We start from the raw sequence: 19,210 nt of genomic DNA, 5'->3' as shown, positions 1-19,210 counted from the left end.
CCATCGGCAAACTGTTTGCTCTTTCCTCTTCTACGGAACTTGAAGTGTCCATCCTGTAAAAGATGCTTGGAGAATGTAGCATAAGGAGCAATCTGCCATGCTTGGCCTGAATTATCAACAATAGGCAAAGAACACATTTATAGCCCATATTGGTCATTCGTGATTAATAAAATGTGGGAAGCAAATGCAACACTTTCCAGAACACCTGTCCTTGACAGAGACAAGGCAGCAGAAATTACTGTACAACTGGTTTTACAAAGAACTGTGTCTATGAATCCAAATCCAGATGTTTTCCTAGGATAACAGTACCTAAAACAAGGAATAAGTAATACTGGCATAAGAACTTGAAAGCGAAGCGTACTGAAGTTCACGTCAAGCCCTACCCAGTATGATGGATTGGGGATCATTATACCTGCCCAAACATGCTGCCTTCTAGAAAGAACCCCTCCCAGCTCTCTGGATTCCCTTAGTGCTTACATCATCACTGCATTGGATTATCATCCTTTGGATTCATGTCTTTTTATTCTACCACCTGTAGATTCTTTTTTTTTTTTTTATGACCCCACCTGTGGCATATGGCAGTTCCCAGGCTGGTGGGGGGGGGGGGGGCAAGCCAGAGCTCAGCTGCCAGCCTACATCACAGCCACAGAAACGCAGGATCCCAGCTCTATCTGCAACCTATGCAGCAGCTTGAGGCAACGCCGGATCCTTAACACACTGAGTGATGTGAGGGATCAAACCCACATTCTCAGGGACAATATGTTCAGTTCTTAACCCACTTAACCACAATGGGAATTCCACAACCTATAGGTAACTTTGCCACATTCAGCTGGAACCTTATGTAAGACTAAACTTAGAGCCTTTTCCCGAGCCTACAATGAAAAAAAAATTGTTATAAATAAAATTCTTGTAAATTTTTTTGTCTTTTTAGGGCCGCACATGCAGCATATGGAGGTTCCCAGGCTAGGGGTCTAATCAGAGCTGTAGCTGCCAGCCTAAGCCACAGCTCATGGCAGTGCCGGATCCTTAACCCACTGAGCAAGGACAGGGATCCAACCCTCAACTTCATGGTTCCTAGTCGGATTGTTTCTGCTGCACCATGACAAGAACTCCAAATTCTTGTAATTTTGTTGGAAATTTGTTATCTACTTCTTCACTTGGGCTTGAGCCCCCGAATCCAGTAACTTTGCTAAACAAACACAAAGTGGCATGATGGAAAAGCAGAAACATGAGGAGGAGGTCAGGAGATAAGGTCTAATTCTGGTGGTTTTTCTAAATATAAAAGTAAACTTTGGTACGTCACCTATCTTTTTTATACCTCAATTACTTCATCTATAAAACGAGGGAAAAGATTATCCATCCTGCAAAGAAATAGGGAAGGGAAGAGACATTTATTGGGTGCCTATTATATGCCAGACACCGAGCTAGGTGCACATACATGAATTACCTTACAAAGTCTCATAACATTTTGCATTTTTATATTCCTTTTCTAATATTTCACTGTTAGTATACAGAAATGCAACCAGTTTCTGAAGGTTAATCTTATATCCTGCTACTTTGCTGAATTCGTTGATCAGTTCGAGTAGTTTTGTGTGGAGTCCTTAGGGTTTTCTACATATAGGATCATGTCATCTTCTCTTCCTATTTGGATGCCTTTTATTTCTTTTGTTTGTCTGATTGCTGTGGCCAGGACTTCCAGTACTATGTTAAATAACAGTGGTGAGAGCGGACATCCTTGTCTTGTTCCAGATTTTAATGGGAAGGCTTTCCGCTTGTCTCCATTGAGTATTATATTTGCTGTGGGTTTGTCATAAATGGCTTTGATTGTGTTAAGGTGTGTTCCCTCTATACCCACTTTGGTTAAGAGTTTTGATCATGAATGGATGTTGGACTTTGTCAAATTCTTTTTCTGCAACTATTGATATGATCATGTGGTTTTTGACTTTTCTTTTGTTAATGTGGTGTATGGTGTTGATCGATTTGCATATGTTAAACCATCCTTGTAAACCTGGGATGAATCCCACCTGTTGTGGTGTATGATCTTTTTTATATATTGTTGGATTTGGTTAGCTAAATTTTGCTGAGAATTTTTGCATCTATGTTCATCAAAGATATTGGCCTATAATTTTCTTTTTTGTTGATATCTTTGTCTGGTTTTGGAATTAGGGTGGCATCACAGAATGTCTTTGGGAGTGTTCCTTCTTCAATCTTCTGGAAAAGCTTAAGAAGGATCAGTATAAGCTCCTCTTTGTATATTTGGTAGAATTCACCTGTGAAGCCATCTGGTCCTGGACTTTTGTTTGTAGGGAGTGTTTTCATCACGTATTCAATTTCAATTCTAGTGATCAGTCTGTTCAATTGATCTATTTTTTCTTGATTAAGTTTTGGCGGGCTGTAAGTCTCCAGCAAGTTGTTCATTTCTTCTAGGTTGCCAAGTTTGTTGGCATATAATTGTTCATTGTATTCTGTTACGGGTTTTTGTATTTCTGTAGTATCCATTGAGATGTCTCCTTTTTCATTTTTTATTTTGTTTGCTGAAGCACTATTTACAATAGCCAAGGCATGGAAACAACCTAAACGTCCAACATCAGATGAATGGATTAAGAAGATATGGTACATATACACAATGGAATACTACTCGGCCGTAACAAGGACAGAATAATGCCATTTGCAGCAACATGGATGGAATTTGTGACTCTCATACTGAGTGAATTAAGTCAGAAAGAAAAAGACAGCAGAAACTGACAGAACATTGTAAATCAACTATAATAAAATTCTTTTTAATTTTGCCTTAGTTTCCCAGCTTTGCAAATGAAGAGACTTAGACTGAAGGAAAGTAATTAGCAAAAAGTCAGTCAGCCAGTTATTGGCAAAGTGAAAACACAGACTCAAAGAATCTAACTCCAAAGCTGTTCAGGACCAGCCATTTGACACTTAGTGCAATCCACTGAGCTGGCACATGATGGTTGCCGAGGCTATAGAGGTGAACTAAACAGAAGACTAAGTGTCTACAAGTGGATGAAAGCACATAAACAAATAACTGTAACAGAGTACACATGTAGGGTTCCTCCCACTAGTCTTGCTCCTTTTAATGAGGCTGTGAAAAAAAAAAATTGAAGAGGTCGAAAGGTGTATTTTTAAATGCCTAAGGCTAGTATCACAGTTCTTGCACCAGGAAAGATAGTTTAAGTAAGTAACTTTTGATCTTTGTCCTCAAGGAGCTTATAGCTTATTAAAGAAAATATCAGTGCTTCACTTATCTAGAAAATTCACTCACATGGAACCATACAGTCTATTAAAATAATAGACAAAAATTGGTAATTTTGCTTTTGAGCTTGATAACTATTGCCAAGTGTCAGTGAACACAGCTTATTAAAGAAAATATCAGTGCTTCACTTATCTAGAAAATTCACTCACATGGAACCATATAGTTTATTAAAATAATAGACAAAAATTGGTAATTTTGCTTTTGAGCTTGATAACTATTCCAAGTGTCTTTGCAATACAATGAACACAGTTTCATCATGCATCAGGGACTTCAACTTTCTGAATGCTGTGTCAACTAATCGCAATTAATTGATAATCTCCAGATTTCAACGCCCTTGTTTACTGTGCCTGTCATGGTAGCCTTCCATAACTGACTCTCCTCCCAACACCTTCTTACCTTTTTAGTTGAGGATGGATTTAAGGTGTGGCCTTCTATTTCAGGTGAGGGCCTCAGGCATGTTGGCTAGTTATTTAGTTTTCCAGGTATCTCCATGTATATGTGTTATTAAATTTTGTTTGATTTTTCTGTTTTTAACAAATAGCCTTTAAAAAGAAAAAAAGAATGAACAGAACTTCAATAAGCTATGGGAGAATATACAGATATGTGAAATGTATGTAATTGGAGTCCTAGAATAAAAGTAAAGAAAATAATAGTAACCCCCAAATTTCCGTATTTTTTTTGGTCTTTTTTTAGGGCCTCACTCACAGCATATGGAGGTTCCCAGGCTATAAGTCCAATCGGAACTGCAGCCACTGACCTACGTCACAGCCACAGCAACATCAGATCCAAGCCGTGTTTGCGACCTACACCACAGCTCACGGCAATGCCAGATCCTCAACCCACTGAGCGAGGCCAGGGATCGAACCCGCAACCTCATGGTTCCTAGTCAGATTCGTTTCCACTGTGCCACAATGGGAACTCCCTTACTAGGTTTATAACAGGAAATAAACAGGAAATATTCTACCATCCTTATTCTAGCTTTGACCATTTATCCCTCTGTAATTAAAAGTACTTTTTGATTAAACAATATTTTCAAATTTTAATAGTTCTTCTTACTTGAAATAGTAATATTAACTTTTATTCATAAAATCCTCCTCATGTACCCAAAAACTGTGACTACTACACATGAAAGCAAAACATCAAAATACATAAAGGAAATTTCAAAAGAAAGTCAAGCCAAAAAAATGGGATCATTAACTTGTAATTATATGAGGGTCACTTTGCTGTACAGTAGAAAATGACAGAACACGGTAAACCAACTACAACAGAAAAAAATAAGAATCATCAAAAAAAAAGAAGAAAGAAACAAGAAAAGTCAATGAGTTGTGGAAAGATATTTTATATTATTTTTCCTTCAGTAGCTCTTACTTTTGTATCATTACGGGTCTTTTACCAGCAGAATTTTCTTGGACTTCTTACTTTGTTATCGAAGCAGTGTTCAAAGCATGTACACATAATCTATAGGCTTACATTCAGTGACTCATTGTTGTTATATATTCATTGTGTTAAAACAAATACGCAGTTTCAGAATGCTCCTCCCTATCACATATTACAAAGGATTACATTTTTAATCCTTCCATACAAGTTAGAACTCCTGATTATTTCTTCATTCAAATAAGCATTTAGAGGGAAAAACCACAAACGCCAAAAGGTGGAAACACACTTCTTAAACATTGATTGAAGCATACCTACCTCTCTCTGCTGAACCAAAGGATTCCTATTCCTAGTGCAGTGAGGGCGTATTTAATATTTCACAATTGTTCTAAAGCCAACAATCTCTCTAGGACTGCCTTGAAATCTCTTCAGGCATCAATAAACCCCTAAGTTAGGAATTTACTGGAAGATCAATACCCCCATATTTTGGTGATCATGTAGGAAAGTCCGTTGCTTAGTGGAAGGAACCGCAAAAGAATAAGGGACTAAGTTAGGAAAGGTCAAATGCTAGAGGACGTGAAGGCTCTAAGTTCTCCATCTTTCCCCAGTAGAGTTATTTGCTACGAGGGGGAGGCAGCTGTGGTTTCTCCTCCCCCTCATTGATTTTGGCTGAGAAGTCTCATGGGAGTAAAAAGCCTGGGGCCCATATTCCCTCCATTGAGAATCACAGGGCTTACCCCAAAGGATGCCAGGCCTTCAGAGCAAAGGCAGGAAAACAGACTTTCCAAGTGGAACTTCACCATATGGCAGATGAGGGTTTCATATTCACCAGGCATAGTGTCACAGACACAGTATGCAGAGGCTGCCAGAGCTTGTCAAATATTACCCTCCAATTAAGTGCCTTGGAGAAAGTGTCTGTGTATAAACTGAAAGAGCTGTTGCGTTAAAGTGCTCACTGGGGGCTCGATACCCTTCTTTGGGGATTCTTCTGCCTGAGCCTGATGTGGAGAAGGAATATGACCTTTTTCTCACCATGGACACCTGGGCACATCTACATTAGGGTCAGAGGGAACCACAAAGCAAATACGATGTAAAGACCTGCAGGTGGGTCAGTTCACCAAGAAACATTCATTAACTTCGTCTCCCACCCCCATCAGCAAGGTGGTAGCAAAGAAGCATTAAAAGCATTAATTCTTGGCTACAACATGCACTAAAGGGAACCGTACAAATACTTACAGCAGGTAATCACCAAGAAAGATGAAACACTCCTGTGAATAAAAGGACTGGAGCCATGGTAAGCTGTATAATAAACAGCAGCTAAGTGTTATTGGGCCCTTTTCATAAAGCAAGCATTGTGTTCCACATATATCATTTAATCTTCAAACCAAGCCCATGAAGTAGGTACATAATTACTTCCATCCAACAAATGAGGAAAATTAGGCTTAATCAAGATCACACAGCTGGCAACAATCAGATTCCAGAAACTATGCTTTCCACGTGTGCTCTCTGGTATAGTAACCACTAGTCACATGTGACCATTTAAATTTTAATTAAAATTAAATGAAGTTAAATTGCTATTTTCCCAGTTATACGAGCTACATTTTAAGTGTTCAATGGCCACATATGGCTAGTGGCTACTGCATCAGACAGTGCCCACTGAGCGCGGCATATGGAGGTTCCCAGGCTTGTGCCATGGGAATGGCCCTAAAAAGACAAAAAAAAAAAAAAAAAAAAGAAGTAAATGTGACCCATTGTGCTCACAAACTGGGAAGACTGGCATCCTATCAGTTATTTCCAAGTGGTATAGACACAGCATATTTGACCAACAGAGCTCAAGAAGAGTCAGTACTTCCAAAGCACTCTGAATGATTCAAAAACTTCTCTCAGAATAATGATTGTAATCATTGATAAAAAAAAAAAAACATTGTGAGATCTAGAACTTTCTAGCAAATATTTTTTTCTTAATTGTGAAAAGTATATCAGAACATTTCAAATAAAATTCTAAAACTCTTGTTCAGCATGACTTTTCTTAAAAATAGGAGCACACACACACTCTGTTGCAGAACTATTGTTTCTTTAGAATGAATGTTTATGCCAAGAGACAGATTTTACAACGCATACCTTGTTTAAAAATCTATCACAAGTTGCAACAAGTAAATTTTTAATGCCGTTTATATTTTATTTTATTTATTTATTTTTTTGTCCTTTGTCTTTTTTTGTTGTTGTTGTTCTTGTTGTTGTTGTTGCTATTTCTTGGGCCGCTCCCGCGGCATATGGAGGTTCCCAGGCTAGGGGTCGAATCAGAGCTGTAGCCAACGGCCTACGCCAGAGCCACAGCAACGCGGGATCCGAGCCGCATCTGCAACCTACACCACAGCTCACGGCAACGCCGGATTGTTAACCCACTGAGCAAGGGCAGGGACCGAACCCGCAACCTCATGGTTCCTAATAGGATTCATTAACCACTGCGCCACGACGGGAACTCCCGTTTATATTTTAAAGATAAAATTAACTGGCTAGCTACAGTTCTGGATCACAAACCCAAGGAACTGTGCTTTCAGATAACACTACAAAATAGTCTCTGACTTGTATTTAAGGGAATAGCAAAATCCTTTTTTGTGAAGTAGAATAATACTTTTCTTCCAGTAATTTTTATCAGAAATGTATTAATTTGATAGAAAAAGGCTTTCTTGTGTCAAAAAAAAAAAAAAGATTTTACTTTTAAATCAACAGATTTCATCCCACCACTATCCCTCACTAAATCACAGCATATGAACCTGGTATATTCACACTGCATAACAAGTTACACGGTAAAATCTCTCTGACTTGGCTGTCTAGCTACACTCTTCCCCAATTCCCCTCCCCACAGCTAATCATTTTTTGCAGTTTTTGATATGTCATTCCCAAGACAGTCTATGCAGACACAGGCCTAGGTGTGTACATCACTTTTTAAAACACAAAAAGTAAAAACGTCACAGTAATAGTTGGTTCAGGCAAAAATCATTAATGGACACTCAAATTAGTAGACAGGAAAGTACAATGAGTAATAGGATATTTACATAGACTCAGCTCCTCATAAGATATATATTAATTTAAAAGGTAAAATATAATAACTTTACCATGGAGAACCCTGGAAGACTCCACCTTAACCAAGTGATTAAGTTGACATCTCCGGTAAAAAAACGTGACTCGATATGTACTGTCAAGTACACATCACTTCTATGATATTCTGGCCAAAAAAAAAAAAAAAAAAAAAAAAATTGTAACCTGAGTCAAATCATAAGAAAACATTAGGGGAAAAAGAACAAAAAACAAAACATTAGAAAGACCCAGTTGAGGAACATTCTAGAAAATATCTGATGAATGCTCTTCAAAAGGACCAAAGTCATGAAAGGCAAAGACTGATGAAACAGAGGTGCTGCCCCAGATCAAAGCAGACGAAAAGACAGCGGTGAGACAATTGGAAAAAAAATTTGCAAAAAGTCTGCAGTTCAGTTAATAGAACTGCATCAGAATTAATTTCCTAGTTTTGCTCATTTCATTGCAGTTGTTACATAAGGTGTTAAACTTTAGGGGAAACTAGGCTAGGATAAATAGGAATTCTGATAGCATTTTTGCAACTGTTTATAAATATAAGATTATTTCAAAATGAAAAGAAATTTTTAATTAAAAACACAAATAGCAGTGTTTTGGACATACTATTTTCCATCTTTCATCTCTCACTTAAAATGTCTTGAGGATTACACACGCACACACACACGTATAGCTACTACATTTTTAATGGAATGTTTCATTTTGTATTCATAATATATTTAACCAGATCCTTATTAATAAGCACTTGGGCAATTTCCTAGCATTTACAGTTAGCATTCTTTTACATGACTTTCTGTATACATATTAAAGCACTCTAAATATACAATAAATCAGTGGCTCCCTTCTTGTAAGACAGAATTCATGTTAGGGGAGTAGTCACACAGAGTAATGGATGAAGCCAAGTCATTTATCAAATCTGGACTTGAGGAAAACAACATGTCTTATTTACTGACACTGTAAATTCTCAATGTTTCTGTTAAAATGAATTGCTTTTTAATGTTGTCTCACATATAGGAACACATACACTTTGACTTTTCCTTCTCTTCTAAATTCTTTCATTTAGGAGTACAGAAAAGCCAAATTATCACAGATTTTATCAATTAAGACATTTTAAACCAAAAAGATGAAATTATATCCTAAACTGGAAATTCAAATGAACCTATCTTCTCTAGGAATTAAGACTCTAGCCAAGTATTTGGTGTACAAATTAGCTGTTCAAAATATCTAAGTCTTAAGTATGCCTACGAGTTTCAGGCAAGCTTGATAAGTGAAAGGCTCTAAGTACACTCTATCTGTTGTAATAAAATGCATTTATCTGCAAAAAAAGATTGTTCTGATAATCATAAAACTCTGAATGTCAAAAATAACCTTGCTTACTTTGTACTTGCCATTTTAACTTTAACAACTGGACAAGCAAGCCATTCTAATCCCAAATCCCTGTGTTAATGCAAAAGGAAAGATTTTTTTTAACTTTTTATTCTCATAGTTCTTTTTTAAAAAGTTTACTATATATATTTTTAATGTGGCCTTTCTCATCTGTCAAAGCAAGTGGTTGGACTAGGTAGTTTTGAGACTTCCTCTGGCTCTAAATTCAGCTGTAGAAAAATTCAAGTAGGATCATAAAGTACACTGATATATACAAGTCCTCAGGGAAAGAGATATAAGCAGAGTTGAGAAAAGGAGGGTGAGAGGAGGCGTGAACTGGTTACTACAAATTATATCATATTCCCAAGCCTCCCTAGACCTTGTGCCTGGAACCTGATTTAGGTCTCAGAGAGACACGAAAGTGTGCTTTAGCCTTTTTGGAAAGTGAGGATGAAAACAGGGTGGAGCAAGGGGGGACAATTTTTCAGGATGGAGAGAGCCGAAGTGCCTGGGCTGTATATGAGACACTGATCTGTGATCCTTATCGAATGAGATTGAATGATTTAGATTAAAACACTGCAGCCCGACATTATGAAGCATACAGCTCTGCTCTTTACTAGCTGTGACCTTGGGTAAGTTCCTTCAATGCGTTGAATCTCAGTTTTCTCATCTACAGGCATACTTCCGTCACAGGTTACTGTGGTGACAAATGACATAAAATGGTATAAAGCCCATTTTTACATTATTATTGTTGTTGCTATTATTATTATCATCACTAGGTCATTGGCCTAAAAACTAATTCAAGGCCTTCAGTAGCAAGAACTGTAATGCTAAATGAGCCATTAATCTAAAAGAGCTACAGCTGATGAGCAATAGATGCCTTTCCATTCGCATAAATAACAGAGCCAGGAATCAGTAGCAACAATAAGAAAAGGAGACTGGTCTTTTGAGTCCCAGTAATAAAACAGGCATTGATTTAAAGGCCACACACCATTATTCTCATAATTCTGTCTCCATTAAAGTCTTCTATACATTATCATTCAAACAGCATCTATAGAGCCTTATGTTGGCTATTTCACAAAGCAAATGAATACTTCTTTTCCATTCTTAAGCTTATAACAGACTGAGAGTAGATATGATACCACAAACTAAAAAAACATTTGAGCTTTCTTCTGAAGATCAAGTAAATAGAGCCCTGGGTGAGGTGCAGAACTGCTATTAGGGATTCTTTCTTTTTTTCAGAGAGGACTTCAGATGAGATATTAGGAGTCTTCTGAAGAAAAAGTTAGGAGGCTATGTTAGTTTCCTATGGCTGCCATAACAAAGTACCATGAACTTGGCACTTTAAAAACAACAGAAATTTATTCTCTCACAGTGGGATTGCTGGGTCATATATTTAGTTCTATATTTAGTTTTCTGAGGAACCTCCATACTGTTTTCCTTAGTGGTTGTACCAATTGACTTTCCCACCAACAGTGAAGGAGGGTTCCCTTCTCTCCACACCCTCTCCAGTGCTCATTATTTGTTGCCTTATTGATAATGGCCATTCTGACTGGTGAGAGGTAAAATCCAATCACCAGGGGATCTGGAAGAGAGAAACAGGGTGGTCACAGGAAAGCTCAGGGATGACAGATCCCAGGCTCAGCAAGACCCTGGACTAGAAAACAACAGTACTTTCCAAAACCTACTTACAGGTTCTGTTGGATCCACCCCGACACCAGCCAGTCTTAGCCTCTCCACCAGGACTCCCAGGGCTCACAGGCAGCCAGAGGCTCAAGCAGAGATGGTCACGACAACACACCATCCACCCCCATCCACAGTCCAGGTACTAGACGGCCCTTTCTGATCACAATTCTGTTTACAGTTCCATCCTGTTCTATTCTTCCTATCCGATGATCTGCTCTTTCTTATGACAGCTAAGAAAGATTTAGATTAAAATAAACCCCCTATAGTCATCACTTAAGTTCTAACTTAAGCTTAATACCTGTCTCAATACCAATTTTTACACTCCTGGTCTTAGTAAAATCTATCAAGGGGTGAACAGGACGACAAACTGCTTTGTTTCCCATTGAATGAAAGGTAAGGGACTAAGCAATTCTCCAGGAAGCTAATGAATTTAAGTTGTTTTTATCACCATTACTTCGGTGCTGGATAATATCCTCCATGTGACAGCCTGGGAGTCACCAATCCTAGTTATAAGGCACAGATTGCTCTCTAGGAAATACAAGGAGCCTGTCCCAGGAGATGTTTCAGAGGAGAAACTGTATGGCTTTAGTTGCTTTCCTACAATGCACTCCAGCATTGTGCATAGTCCCTGGACCCTACATCAATGCCTGGGATCGAACCCTTGCTCCTAGATTGGTCATTTGTGTGAAGGGATCCTTTTGAGGGTTAAATCAGATAATACACGTTTTATCTGTCAATTTGGCTGGGCTACAGTGCCCAGTTATTCCAAGCAAATATTAATTAATCTAAATGTTGCTCTGAAGGTAATTTTGAGGATGTGATAAAATCCATAATCAAGTGATTTTAAGAAAGGGAGATTACCCTCGATAATCTGAATAGGCCTGGTCCAATCAGTTGAAAGGCCTTAAAAGCAGAGTTGAGCCATCCCAGTGAAGGAAGATGTTGTGTTTGTGGAATATAGCTTGAGCTCATGCCCAAGAGTTCCCGTGTGTCCTTCTGAAGAACCTAGCCTATGAACCCCCACAATTGTGTATGGCGATTCCTTTCAAAAATAAATCTCTTGATATATTATCTCCTACTGGTTCTGTGTCTCTGGTTGAATCCTTATTGGCACAACATGTAAAGCTGTGGAATAGAGACTGACACATAGCAAGAGCTCAGAAAATTTTTGTTACTATTTTTGGTGGTGGTAGCAGCAATGGTTACATTAGTGGTGGTGTCAGAATTGTTGCATAACATAAACCTCTGGAATTTCCCAGCACTTCCAATTCCTAATATTCTGTCCCACGGGCCCCAACATGTACATAAAGAATGTACTTCTGTCAGATCATACACTCAATGGTTGATTCAAAAAATGCAGCTATAGCATCACTAAATATTAGAGAAATGCAAAACTACAAGGAGGTTATTGCTCACACCAGTCAGAATGGCCATTATCAATAAAGCAACAAATAATGAGTAATGGAAAGGGTGTGGAGAGAAGGGAACCCTCCTTCACTGTTGGTGGGAAAGTCAATTGGTACAACCACTAAGGGAAACAGTATGGAGGTTCCTCAGAAAACTAAATATAGAACTAAATATATGACCCAGCAATCCCACTCCTGGGCCTATATCTGGACAAAACTATAATTCAAAAAGATACACGCACCCCTATGTTCATTGCAGCACAAGTCACAATAGCCAAGACATGGAAACAACCCAAATGTCCATCAACAGATGAATGGATTAAAAAGATGTTGCACATATATGCAACGAAATACTACTCAGCCACAAAAAAAGGACAAAATAAAGTTATTTGCAGCAACATGGATGCACCTAGAGATTCTCATACTAAGTGAAATAAGACAGAAAGTGAAAGACAAATACCATATGATATCACTTAGATGTGGAATCTAAAATATGGCACAAATGATCCTATCCACAAAACAGAGACAGATCACAGACATGGACAGCAGACTTGTGATTGCCTGGGAGGAAGGGGAAGGGTGAAGGATGGCCAGGGAGTTTGGGGTTGGAAGATGCAAACTATTACTTTTAGAATGGATAAGCAAACAGGTCTACTGTACAACACGGGGGACCATGTCCTACCTCTTAGGTTAAAAAGTGATGGAAGATAATATGAAAAAAGAATGTGTGTGTGTGAGACTTGCTCACAATCCTATATAGCAGAAACTGAAGGAACATTATAAATCAACTATACTATTATAAAACAATTTTTTAAATGCAGCTAATAAAATACCCCACTTACAATATTTTGTAATAACTATAAATAGAATGTAAGCTTTAAAAATTGTATTAAAATTACAGAGTCCAATGCTATTTTCATCAGTATTAAACTTTATCCCCCCCCAAAAAAGGGTAGATTTGACCCTGGTTTAAAGGTAGTCTGTTATTGATGGATGTGTTAATTAGCTTAATCATAGTGATTATTTTTAAATATACATGTATATTAAATCATCAAATCGTATGCCTTAAACATATAGTATTTTTAACTGTCAATTATATTTCAATTTTTAAAACGTAACCTATAAATTAAAAAAAATACTTTGCTTAACACACAAAGCAACATCACATTCCAAATCATGTCATACAATTTCACAGATCAATAACTAATTCACTTTCCCAAAAAGATATATTTTTAGGCAACCATTAGCCAAGAGAAATTCTTCACCTCTTGAATATTAGTACAAATTCTACATTTTTAAAGCCTTGGAATTACATTATTTCTTTGGGTTTGTTTTCCTTATAGTTTCAACAGTCTTTAAATATATGAATTTCCACCTCTTCCTTCTTCCTCTGCTATTTTCCACTTAATATGACAGGATTCCTTAAGCCTCTGTCAGTAGCTTTACTGTAGCTGCAATTGCTTCAAGTTTGTGCATACGAACAGATGTTAGACCTAGTGAATTTGCATTTTCAACGTATCTAAACGTCTCATGCAAATCTGAAGTATCATAGAAGTACATTTTGCTTTTTTGAATAGTCTGTTACTTCATTTTTCTTTGTCTTCCAGAAGAATGCTTTACTGGTTCATTTGAAAGTCACTTACTTAGCATCTCCTTGAACAAAAAAAAAAAAAAAAAAAAAAAATGCATCCTTGGGTTCTCATGGAGTTTTTGACAAGGATGAGAGATAAACACAAATAACTATATTATTTAGAAGGCTGATAACTGCCACTTCAGACAGTGTTACAGTGATTCTGAGAACAGAGAGGTCAAATCTGGTTGAAATGGGTGATTAAACTAAGAAGAACCTAATGGTAGAGGTGGATTCTGAGAGAATTCTTAAATGGCTAGGATTTCAATAGCCTGGCAAGGAAGAAGGGGCCATTTCAGAAAATAAAAACAGTACATGAACCCTGGAAGTGACTCACCTTATACATGAAAAAAGTGAGGGCCAGACAAGATATTGCCCATGCAAAACTAGGGCATGCAGCTAGTTGCTGGTACTGAGGACCCCAAGTGAGTCCAAAAACCCAAGGAAGCCTATACAGTATCTGTTATCTGCATTTCCCTGTTCCTTCCAGTTATGAGACTTCCAGATCCTTTCCATTAAGGGGCCATCAAGAGTAACCTCTCACACCTTATCTCCCTTTATACTCAACCAATCTCAGAACTCCAACACCCATTCATTCATCCATCCATCCATTTCGCTCCAATCTGGATCTCACAGTCCTATGTCCACCCTCTCCATCCTTCCATACCCTCTTCTTCCCTGGACCATATGGGACCCCTAGTCTGTCTCCCCTTCCTCTGAATGGTTCTTTCACCTTCTTTCTCTAACTGAAATCTTGTTCTTCCTAGAGACACAAGTAAAACAAGCAAAGTTTGCTTTTTTTTTTCCCAGCCAATAGACTTCAGATCCTGGTTGATGTCCTTCTAGCTTCCAGTGCTACTTCAAAAGCTTCAATTTGCCTTGCCTTCTTTAAAACATCCAGCTCAGGAGTTCCCATCATGGCGCAGCAGAAATGAATCCAACTAGGAACCATGAGGTTGCAGGTTCGATCCCTGGCCTTGCTCATTGGGTCAAGGATCTGGCATTGCCGTGAGCTGTGCTGTAGGTCACAGATGCCGCTTGGACCCTGTGTTGCTGTGGCTATGGCATAGGCCGGCAGCTATAGCTCCAATTAAACCCCTAGCCTGGGAACCTCCACATGCCACGAGTGTAGGACTAAAAAGAAGAAGAAAAAAAATCCAGCTCATTTGAAGCCCATACCATCCGACTACAATTCACTCACTTTCACCTCCTTATAGGGCACGTACACCAATGTTCTGGTCACTTCCCCACTTAACAATGACTTTTTTCTCAGCCCTTCTCCCTTCCCGTCCTCATTGTTCTCCATGCAAATTCCTTTTTGGATTCTCCCCCCTCTCTCCCTCCTTCCTACTTACCTGGAACATCCTCAAGTCTGCTTAAACTTGACTCTGGCTATATTCCAGTAACTGAAGTTTGATAAAGAAAACCATTTAATACTCCTAATTAGTTCCACAATAAATTCATGACTTAGAGTCACAAAGGGATACCTGACACTTCCTAACACTGACTCCACTTACACTTTCCCAGAACAATTGCTTTCCAGCACTCACGACTATTTCATACTTCTTCCTCTCTCCTCAAACATCACCTGATCCATGATCCTATCTCATATTTTCCTAAGAAATTAGAAGTAATTTAAGTGGAGCTCCTTTGTCTTGCTGTAGATCTATCTTCTTCACCTATTCTTTCTACCTTCTTTCCCACCACTACTAAGGTAGATGTGTCATTTTTTCTAAAAAAGCCCACCTGCTTCACTGGGATCTCCTCTCATTACCTTGCAGTTATGCCCTCTCTCTACCACATCATCCATTCTTCCCACTCTTCTGAATCAGTCTCATCTGATCTAGATATCTGATCTTAAAAATCACCCTCCCTTGACCCAGAACCTTCCTACACTGTTGGTGGGACTATAAATTGGTACAACCACTATGAAGAACAGTATGGAGGTTCCTCAGAACATTGAATATAGAACAACCATATGATCCAGCAATCCCACTCCTGGGCCTATATCCAGACAAAACAATAATTCGAAAATATCCACACACCCCTATGTTCATAGCAGCACTATTTACAATAGCCAAGACATGCGAACAACCTAAATGTCCATTGATGAATGAATACATTAAGAATATGTACATATATGCAACAGAATATTACTCAGCCATTAAAAGGAATGAAACAATCCCATTTACAGCAACATGGATGCAACTAGAGATTCTCATACTAAGTGAAGAAAGTCAGAAGGAAAGGCAAATACCATATGATATCCCTTATATGTGGAATCATATGGTACAAATGAACCTATCTACAAAACACAAACAGATTCACAAAGAACAGACTTGTGGTTGCCAAAGGAAAGAGGGGAGGGAGTGAGTGGACCAACAGCTGGGGTTGGTAGATGCAAAGTATTACATTTAGAATGGATAAGCAATAAGGTCCTACTGTACAGCACAGGAAACTACGTCCAGTCTCTTGAAATAGACCATAATGGAAAATAATATAAGTAAAGGAATTAAATATATAGAATATATATATTATATATATTATACAGCAAAATATATACATATACTTTGTATGCAAAGTATAATATACACTTTGCTGTACAGTAGAAATTGGCACAACACTGTAAATCAACTACACTTTAATTTTAAAAAGGGAAAAATCACCCTCCCTTGATTCAATGTATGCTCTAATTTTCACATTTCTTTCCTTCTCTTTACAGCAAAAACCTCAAAAGAGTAACTATATCTCTGGTCTCCACTTTCTTACCTCTCAGTCCCATCTTCACCAGTCCAAGTTCCTGATATTTCCATTTTCTCATCAAGGTTACCAACAACCCCACGTTGCCAAACCCAGAGGACACATCTGTGCCTCCATCTTACTGAGACTTTGAGCAATATTTAGCTTTATTGACCAACTCCTTACTTCCTGAAACACGTTCCTCTCTTGGCCTTAGGGTCACCTACTCTCCAAATTTTATTCTTACATCACTGGACCTTTCTTTTCTTCTTTTTTTTTTTTTTTTTTTTTTGACTTTTAGGCTCCTGTTTTTCCACTCGGTCCCTGAACTTTGCGATGCTCTGGGACTTTCTCCTTTTTCTCCACTTACATTCATTTCCCAGATGATCTCACCTGCGTCTCTGGTTCCAGTCACTTCCACCAACAGAGAATAGATCCCTGACTAGACCTCACAGTCTTTAAAGAAACAAGCAAGGATGAATCTAGGCAGAAATGAGGTGGCACTTAACTAAGCGTACTCCCTGCCAAAACCAGACAGGGTGCCAAGGTCACATCCTCAGGTTCATGCACATGCCCCCTCTGCCCATAGCCGTCCTTCTGCAGGGCAGGACATCACACAGTCTTGTCCAGAGTACTTGTTCCTGTTCATTGTTCACGGTTCCACACTGAAGCTCTGGAAGTCCTTCCTTCCTTCCTCTCCCAAGTCCACTTCCTATCATGGAACATTTCAAAGTGAAATCCAACACAACCACCTCTGATTTACACAGATTGCCTGACTCTGCATACAGGATTCCCCTCAGCCCCTTATTGATAAGTAAGTTTCATTTTATGTCATTTTATATACGTCTTTTGCATGAGATTCTTATTTTCCACCTACCTCCCCACCAAAGTAATTGACCCTTATACATGGCTCTATAAAATACTAGCAGGCAATGCAGTGTGGCATAGAGTTTATTTTTCCAAATAAGTAAAACAAAACAAAAAAAAAAACCTGGCTTAAAAATAATACACACATTATACTCATGCATATAAGCAATATTTTAAAACAATATTTGGGCAGTTCCCATCGCGACTCAGCATTTAACAAACCCTTGTAGCATCCATGAGGACACAGGTTCAATCCCCGGCCTCGTTCAGTGGGTTATGGATCCGGTGCTGCCGTGAGCTGTGGTGTAGGTTGCAAAAGCTGGCTTGGGTCTTGCATTGCTGTGGCTGTGGTGTAGGCCTGCAGCTACAGCTCCAATTGGATCCCTAGCCTGGGAACCTCCATGTGCCGTGGGTGTGGTCCTAAAGAGACAAAAAAATAAATAAAACAATATTTGTTTTCTCCTATTTTCCTTTGCAACAATCTATGACTACGTCAGATTTCAAAACAAAAGCTGGTTTCCACAGGAAGGGAAAACAGATTAAGGTGAACAAGAAAGAAAGAATGTTTGCAACACTTAGATTTGAAATCTTACATCACTTTCCCAGAAACAGTGATGGTTGTTGACACTTGACCACTTTTAATACTGCACTTGAAATTCAAACTATATAACTATGAACAGAGGCAGTTCCCGTCATGGTTCAGTGGTTAACGAATCCGACTAGGAACCATGAGGTTGAGGTTCGATCCCTGGCCTCGCTCAGTGGGTTCAAGATCCGGCATTGCTGTGTACTGTGGTGTAAGTTGCAGACACAGCTCGGATCCCGTGTTGCTGTGGCTCTGGTGTAGGCCAGTGGCTACAGCTCCGATTAGATCCCTAGCCTGAGAACCTCCATATGCAGCGGGTGCAGCCCTGGAAAAGACAAAAAGACCAAAGAGAAAAAAACAAACAAACAAACAAAACAAAACTAAGAACAGATAAAACAACACATTGGTCCCTTCCCAACGTGAACTTTGGACACATTTTGCAAGTCTTTTCAATGGTGAGTAATGTTCCTCCTTCTCTAGCCATTTTAAAATAGGTTGGATTCTAAACCGTCAGGAAGGAGTCAAGTGACAATTAAAACAAGGCCTAAAGAAAGGTTGCATTTCATGTTTCTCAAAGCAAGTTCTACTAACAAGGCATTGGGTAGTAATGAGGCTTATGATAAAATCTATACTTTTGTTTGAGTTATGAATCATTTATTTATAACCCTTAACAGGAACCAGACATTGCCTCATTACTGTCTCATCCAAGAAGTATGTCTTGCAATGACTTGGTAAGGTCAATAATTTTTTTTTCCCATTAGAGCAGTATGTGTGTGAAAAATTATAAATGAGATTATTAGATGATCTGTTCAGGTCCACGGTTCAAGGACTATAAATCTGTGGTTAGCAAATATCAATTCAATTTTATCAGAAATTTTTACACTACATAAGAAAGAAGTACTGGAGCACTTAGATTCCTGAGTCTTACTGACCATCATTAAACTAGGTTCAGAGGAAGGCATCACAAAACAACTGTGTTCCCACTTTGGGTGTCTTAGGAGGCCAGGGATACAGACATAGATTATCCAACACCACATCCATTTGCTACTTGATTTTGGCATTGAAGGTATATTCTTGAGCCAAGAGTTCAGTTGATTAGTTAACTATTATAAAGGTAGAACAATCCTGAGTGGCCTAAATGTTTTAGAGCTCCATTTCAATCCCAGCTCCACTGTGTACCAGCTACATGACTTCAG

General features: G+C 38.6%; 1 long non-coding RNA gene across 1 annotated transcript in view; it reads right to left on the bottom strand.

The window, feature by feature from the left end:
- LOC110262257 overlaps window positions 1-17,723 on the bottom strand; it is a 45,512-nt gene extending 27,789 nt beyond the window's left edge. The window contains exons 1-2 of the long non-coding RNA XR_002347096.1: window positions 16,592-17,723; window positions 3,665-3,810 (exon numbers count right to left, since the gene is read on the bottom strand). This is a non-coding gene — a long non-coding RNA (uncharacterized LOC110262257). The remainder of the gene's footprint in view (window positions 1-3,664; window positions 3,811-16,591) is intronic.

Source organism: Sus scrofa, chromosome 9, assembly GCF_000003025.6.
Source record: "Sus scrofa isolate TJ Tabasco breed Duroc chromosome 9, Sscrofa11.1, whole genome shotgun sequence".
In the NCBI taxonomy this organism is placed as follows: Eukaryota; Metazoa; Chordata; class Mammalia; order Artiodactyla; family Suidae; genus Sus; species Sus scrofa.
This window is presented reverse-complemented; position numbering and strand designations above follow the sequence as displayed.